The sequence below is a fragment of the Gossypium arboreum genome, chromosome 1 (assembly GCF_025698485.1).
Source record: "Gossypium arboreum isolate Shixiya-1 chromosome 1, ASM2569848v2, whole genome shotgun sequence".
Taxonomy (NCBI): domain Eukaryota; kingdom Viridiplantae; phylum Streptophyta; class Magnoliopsida; order Malvales; family Malvaceae; genus Gossypium; species Gossypium arboreum.
In genome coordinates, this window is record NC_069070.1 from 43,185,945 (window position 1) to 43,192,796 (window position 6,852).

The 6,852-nt window shown below is 33.8% G+C and overlaps 1 non-coding gene across 1 annotated transcript; it reads left to right on the top strand.

Annotated features, from left to right (window-relative positions):
• Window positions 1-449: 449 nt before the first annotated feature.
• LOC128281993 (small nucleolar RNA R71) lies at window positions 450-557 on the top strand. The gene has a single exon (XR_008272308.1). It is a non-coding gene; the product is annotated as a small nucleolar RNA R71 (small nucleolar RNA).
• Window positions 558-6,852: the final 6,295 nt, after the last annotated feature.

A 6,852-nucleotide genomic window follows, 5' to 3' on the forward strand; every position in this document is an offset into this window, starting at 1 on the left:
TTGGGATGATTCCTCCAACATGCATTATAAGTGTTACTATACGGGTTATTTTGAGGTCTAGAATGATTACCCAAATCGTGGACTTGTTCCTCCTCAGTGTCGGCTTGAAGGATGGATAATCTGTGTTGTGCACTCCTCCTCTATTTGAATAACAGCTCATCACTGGATGTACCCAAGTAGAACCATACAAACCATCAATCTTTTTATTTACAAATTCTACCTGGTTCGATAGCATAGTGACTGCGTCGAGGTTGAAAGCACAAGCTGCTTTTGTCGGCTTCGTTCTCATGACTTGCTACTGGTAGTTATTTAGTGACATCTCTTCAATAAATTCATAAGTCTCTTCAGGTGTTTTATTGTTTAAAGTTCCACCGGCGGCTGCATCTATCAGTTGTCTTGTTGAGGGGTTCACACCATTGTAAAAAGTCTGAACCTGCAGCCATAGAGGTAACCCATGGTAAGGGCACCTTCTTAATAAGTCCTTGTATCTCTCCCATGCATCATAACGAGTTTCTAAATCCATCTGCACAAAAGAAAAAGATATCATTTCTCAATTTAGCCGTTTTAACCGGCAGAAAATATTTAAGTAAGAATTTTTCGGTCATTTGTTCCCAAGAGGTGATTGACCCTCGTGGTAACGAGTTCAACCACTTTTTAGCCTTATTCCTTAATGAAAAGGGAAACAACTGAAGGCGAATGGCATCGTTAGAAATGCCATTGATCTTAAAGGTGTCACAAAATTCCAGAAAATTCGCTAAATGAGTGTTTGGATCCTCGTCCTGCAAACCATCAAACTAAACAAACTGTTGTATCATTTGAATCGTGTTAGGTTTCAGTTTAAAATTATTTACAGTAATAGTAGGTCTAAGTATATTCGATTCAATTCTTGTTAAAGTAGGTTTAGCATAATCATACATAGTACGAGGAGTAGGATTCTGATCTATTGGATTTGCAGCAACCAGAGGAGGTAGCGGATTATTCTGATTTTTAGCCATCTCCTCGGTTGTGGTACGAATCTCGTCCTCTTGCCCTTCCTCTATGTATTGAAGGCTTCGCCTTATTTCTCTTTGGTTTCTGCGAGCTGTGCTTTCGATCTCACTATCAAAAAGTAGAGGTCCTGATGACTTTCTTCTAGTCATAAACTATAAAAACCTGCTAGAAGTAGATAAAAGAAAATTTAGAAATTTAAGCAAAATTAAAAATTAAATTAAAATGCAATAAAAAAAAGGATAAAGTAATAAAAATTAAGCATTCCTAATATCTTAGTCCCCAGAAATGGCGCCAAAAACTTGATGGTCTCTAAACTAACTAAAAATTCGACTTAAGGCAAGCGCACTTATCGAATAGTAGTATAGTTATGATGAGACCGAAAATATCGTATCCACGAGGACTAAAAGTACAAGTAATTACTATCTTTTTATTATCTAGTCTAAAAATTAAGAGAATGTTTACCTAAAACTAATTATCTAATTAGCTAAGATTACGATAGAGATTAAGTTTGGAAAATAGTTTTGAAAAACCAACGGAGAAGACAATACCCAAGAAAGAATCCACCTAGACTTCACTTATTACCTTTGAATTAGACGATTTATTCACTTGACTTATTTCGTAGAAATCCCTGATTTATGTTAATATCCCTTTTGAGACTAAAAATAACTGACTCTAGGTTGATTAATCGAAATCTCTTTCTAAGTAAAACCCCTATTGTCGCAGTAAGTCGATCTATAGATTCCCTTATTAGATTTGGCTCTAATCAGGCAGATTTATGTCTTCCTATCTCTAGGATTTCATGTAACTTTGCTTAATTATGAATGATCTACTCTTAAATAGGGACTTTTCCTCCACTGAATAAGCACATCAAAGACCTGAATTAATATCCTGGAATATTAAAACAAGGATTAAAACTCACAATTAAGAATAAGAACAAGTATTTATCATTCAAAATCAAAGAGTAATAATGTTCATCCTAGGTTTCATCCCCCTTAGGTATTTAGGGAATTTAGTTCATAATAATAAGGGAAAACATCTCAAAGTATGGAAAACAACAAAACATAATGAAACCCAAAGAACTTCTAGGAAATTGGATGGAAATATTCAGTCTTGATGTAGATCCTGTCTCCGAGGTGATTCCGATGGCTGTTCTTGAGTAATTTTCTGCCATCTACTCTGTGTGTCCCCTTTAATCCTCTTCTAGGGTGTTTATATAGGCTTTAGAATACTTCAAAACCCTCTAAAGTGCCCTTTTTCGAGTAGAACTATACTTGAGCTCGACAGGGACACGGCCGTGTGCCACGCTCGTGTGAAGGTGCTCAAACCGTGTGCAATTCTAACTTAGATTAATGTCGACACGGCCGTGCCACACGGGTATCTGGTCTACCCGTGTGTCACACACGGGCGTGTAGATCACCCGTGTGGAAGTGCCTAGGCCGTGTGAAACACTGATTTAGGCCCAATTTGTTTATTTTTGGCCCGTTTCTCGCTCTTTTTGCTATCCTAGTCTTTCTTGGGTATAAAACATGAAATTAAAGGATTAGGAGCATCAAATTGAATGAAACCGAGGAAAAATCATCCACAAATATGCCAATCATAAGGTAAAAATATGTATATATTATGGTTTATCAGAAAGCTATCAAGCTAGCTGATTATCAAAAACTCCATCTTTCGGCGAAATGTATCAGCCACAGTGTTGGCCCTCCTCAACTTATATTCCATGCTAAAATCAAACTCTGCTAGGAAAACTTGCCAACAAAACTATTTGGGAGACAACTTTTTCTAGCTTAGAAAATAACTGTTTGCAACATTATTGGTAAAGACCACAAACCTAGATCCTAGCAAATCATGTCTCTATGTGCGTAAGCAATGCGCCACACCAACCATTACTTTCTCTTGGATCATATATTGTCACTCCGTCTCATTAAGTTTCTAACTCTCGAAAGCAACTAGATGGCCATCTTGCATCAGTACTCCACCAATTACATAATCTGACGCATTTGTGAGTACTTGTAAACTCTAAATTATATATATATTATAGTTGTTTCTATCAGTTTTTTCTTAGAATTTATATTAATTTTGAGTATTTGGATATTTAATTGGGTGATTTTTGTCATATTGATACAATGGGCATAATTTTAGTAAAGTATGCAATTTTATAAATATATGTATTAATTTTTCATAATTTAACTATCTTATGCTACATGTTAATTTCTGTGCTCGAATTATCCCAGTTGAACCATTGAATTAACGAGCATGGGAGCTAATGAATATTACACACAAGTTAATTTTTACTTTATGTAGATGACAAGCCCATTAAATTGGACTTACAAATTTAATGCAATGCAATTTGAAAGATAGTTGCTGAAAAGACTGAAGTTTGCTCTCAATTGGGCTGTCAAAACCCTCAATAAGGGGGAGAATGACCCAAATTTGACAAAGCTATCAAGAGTAGCCCAAATTAGCTTAGGGAAAATTAATTTAGAGGTCCTTACTCTTTTGAAAGAATCATAAATTAGCTCCCAATTAATGCTCAAAAAACTGTCCAACCTCTTACATGATTCATGCATGAAATCATGCATGAATCAAGCAACCATCAATCTCCCTTTCCACACTTCAATGCCCACTAAGCAAAGGAGAGAACCAAGGGATCTTTAAGCTAGTTTTAGCAAACTCCTATGTCATCCCACTACTATAAATACCAACCCTCACTTCTCAGTCCATCATCCCTCATCACTCAGTCATCTATCAATTCATATTCCTCTCACCTTTTCTTCCCTTTCTTCCACACATAAGGCTTCCCATTTCCCTGTCTCCTTTCGCTAGCATTTTACCTTGAGGAAAACCACTCTTGGCCGGCCACCTTGAGGAGCATTTTACAATCACAAGAAATGGAGGAAGCCACCACGATCGGTCTTCAAAGAACTGCCAAAATCAGCAAGAGTTTCTTCTTCCTTAATCTTATTTTTATTCCAAATGTTTGCATATTGTTTTGACGTTTTTCCATTCAAAATGATGTCTTAATTTTGTTTTAGCTAGAATAATTACGTTAATTTGATAAAGTTTATTTGATTCATGCTTATGATGTTCTGTGCGTCAATCGTTCATGCTTCAACTTAAAATTATTATGTATTTCATGCATTAAAATATGTTTGAAAGCATTAGAATTAGTTAGTCGATCCTAATCAGATGATAAGTAATGGACATGATAATTGGAATGTGCATGCTTAATTTATATTCTAATTAGAATAAATTAGAGGTTCGTAATAGGGTAAGAGAACTTATTACCTTGCATAACTTTAGATTTATGTGATTAAATTATTTCAAACCTAATCCGTCCCTATTTCTTCTCATAAATTCTAAGCAGTCCTGAGTTAAATTATGACATTGGTTTTTGCATATTTTTTTAAGTATAAGATTCGGTTGAAATTATATGAGATTCCCAGTTAATGATCGATCGAGTTGCCATGGAATATGTTCCGAACATTGTTAAGCATGATGAAAAATGAATTGAGTCAAATATTGTAGTTATTCTAGCTTATTCATGTTATTATTGTTAATTCATGAAAATCGCTGCTAAACCATCACCTTAAATTGCATTTCATTTGCATTGAGGTTAACTTGCATTTAATTAATTTAATTTAACACCTATCACTCAAAATTATAGTGTTTTTCTTAACCAATTTGAAAGTAGTAATTTTTACAAGTATCGATTTAAATATAGTCCCTACAGAGACGATAACTCTTATACTTACTTAATACTTTATAACAATTGTGTATACTTGCACAAACCTACGGGTTACAAGTTTTTGATGTTGTTGCCGGGGACTTTTAATTTAGTCATTATTTATGTTTTATGATTTTTTTCAGGTGTTTATGAGGATAGATCGAATCGTCGATCTACTTCCTGTAGACCCTAAAATTGAGTGGACATTTCAACAAAGAAGATGAGAAAGATTAGCCCAAAGATAAGCTGCAGAGATGCACCTTGAAAATCAAAACGATGTTAAGGGAATGGAGCTACTAATGTTCATAATCCAATCTTTATTGTTGATGATAGGGATTGAGCTATAAGGCAATATGTTGTGCCACTTTTTAATAAGTTAAATCTAGGAATTAAGAGATCGGAGATCGAGTCACCGTAGTTTGAATTGAAGCCTGTGATGTTTTAGTTGCTTCAGACAATTAACCAATTTAGTGGAATGCCCACAAAGATCCACATCTTCAACTTCCACTATTCATGGATGTAACAGCCCATTTTCGGTGAGATCGAAATAGTGGTTTCAAGACCACAAATCCGAGCCAAAATTTTAAAAAATTATTTTATTTTATTTTATGGTTGGTATCAGGATAGGAAGGTCACATGAAATTTTTGATGCAAAAATTTTATCGATTGTGTGGTTAATTAGGTAAAGGACTAAATTGCATAAAATGCAAAAGTTTTATTCTAGTAGCTATAGGTATCCAATAGCTATGGAATTCAAAAATTAAGGTCCTTAAATGGTAATTAGACCATTGAAGGGTAGTTAGTAGATATTTTAATGACTTATCCATGGAAAAATTAAAAATAGCTAGGGACTAAATTGGAAATCACTAAAATTAAAAGATAACAAATAATTAAAAATAATTATCATCTTTTCTATTCATCTTCATCCCCAAAATTTCTATGGAAACCCTAGGAGAGAGGATGAAAACTTTTCATGCTCAATAAGGTATGAAATCAAGTCCTATTTTTAATGATTTTTATATTTTTGGAATCGAGATCACTTAATCTCTCTATTTAGGGGACTAATTTGGAAAGTTATCAAGGTATAAAATTTGGGTCATGGATGAATATGCTGAAAATTAGAAATTTATGGTAGAAAATGAATGTTTGTTAATAGATAAATAACTTTTACAAAGCAATTTTTGATGAAAACTTGATTTAGGGACTAAAATGAAAAAGTGGTAAAATCCATAGAAAATTCTGAAATTTGTGAAATGCATGTGCTGTAGATGTAGTAAATGAATTTCGGCTAGGATTGGAAATAGGGTTAAATTTCATGAATTTTATTTTCTGAGCTTAGGAACAAAATCATAATTTTTGAAAAGAATAGAGGCAAAATGGTAATTTTGCCTAGGAAGTAATAGACTGCAAATGTGATTGAAATGTGATAGATTAATAGTTAAATTTATCCATATAGATCAAAAAGAAAAACCACAAAATTAGATCGAGGAAAGCAAAAGGTTTCGGATTATTAGAAACTCAAAAAAGAACCATTTTCGGGGTAAGTTCGTGTAACTTAAAAATGTATGTTAATATGTTTTAATTGAATTGGATGATTTTGCTGTTATGTATGAGATGACATACATACATGTTGATATAATTTTAAGTTGTGTAATATGGACAAATTATTGAGTCCTGGCTGAATTTTGAATTTTGGTGGGTTGAAAATAATAGTACATATGTTGCAAATTGAATTTAACCCGGACGGGTAGTTCTAATGTAAGCCCTCTTGAGTTAGGTTATAAATTGGATTTGACTAGGATGGGTAATCCATATTAAGCTCTTTAGAGCATATGCTACTGATAGGATTTAGCCTGGATTGGTAATCCTACGGTAAAATGTACGACTCAAGGGTGTGCCTTTTTATTATGTACCTCAATGGGTTCTTTTGCATATGTGTATATTACCTAAACACCCATCGAGATTTCAATAGTTCGACGGTAAAGACTCTTGAAGAAGTGAATAGGTGAAATTAATGGAAGCTTGTAAAGTGATGAGCTCATCAATGTTTATTTGATATTGATATGAAATGATGTGACTAACTTGTTTGAATAAGTGCATGTTGTTAGGTAACTTACCCAAAATTTATGGAATAC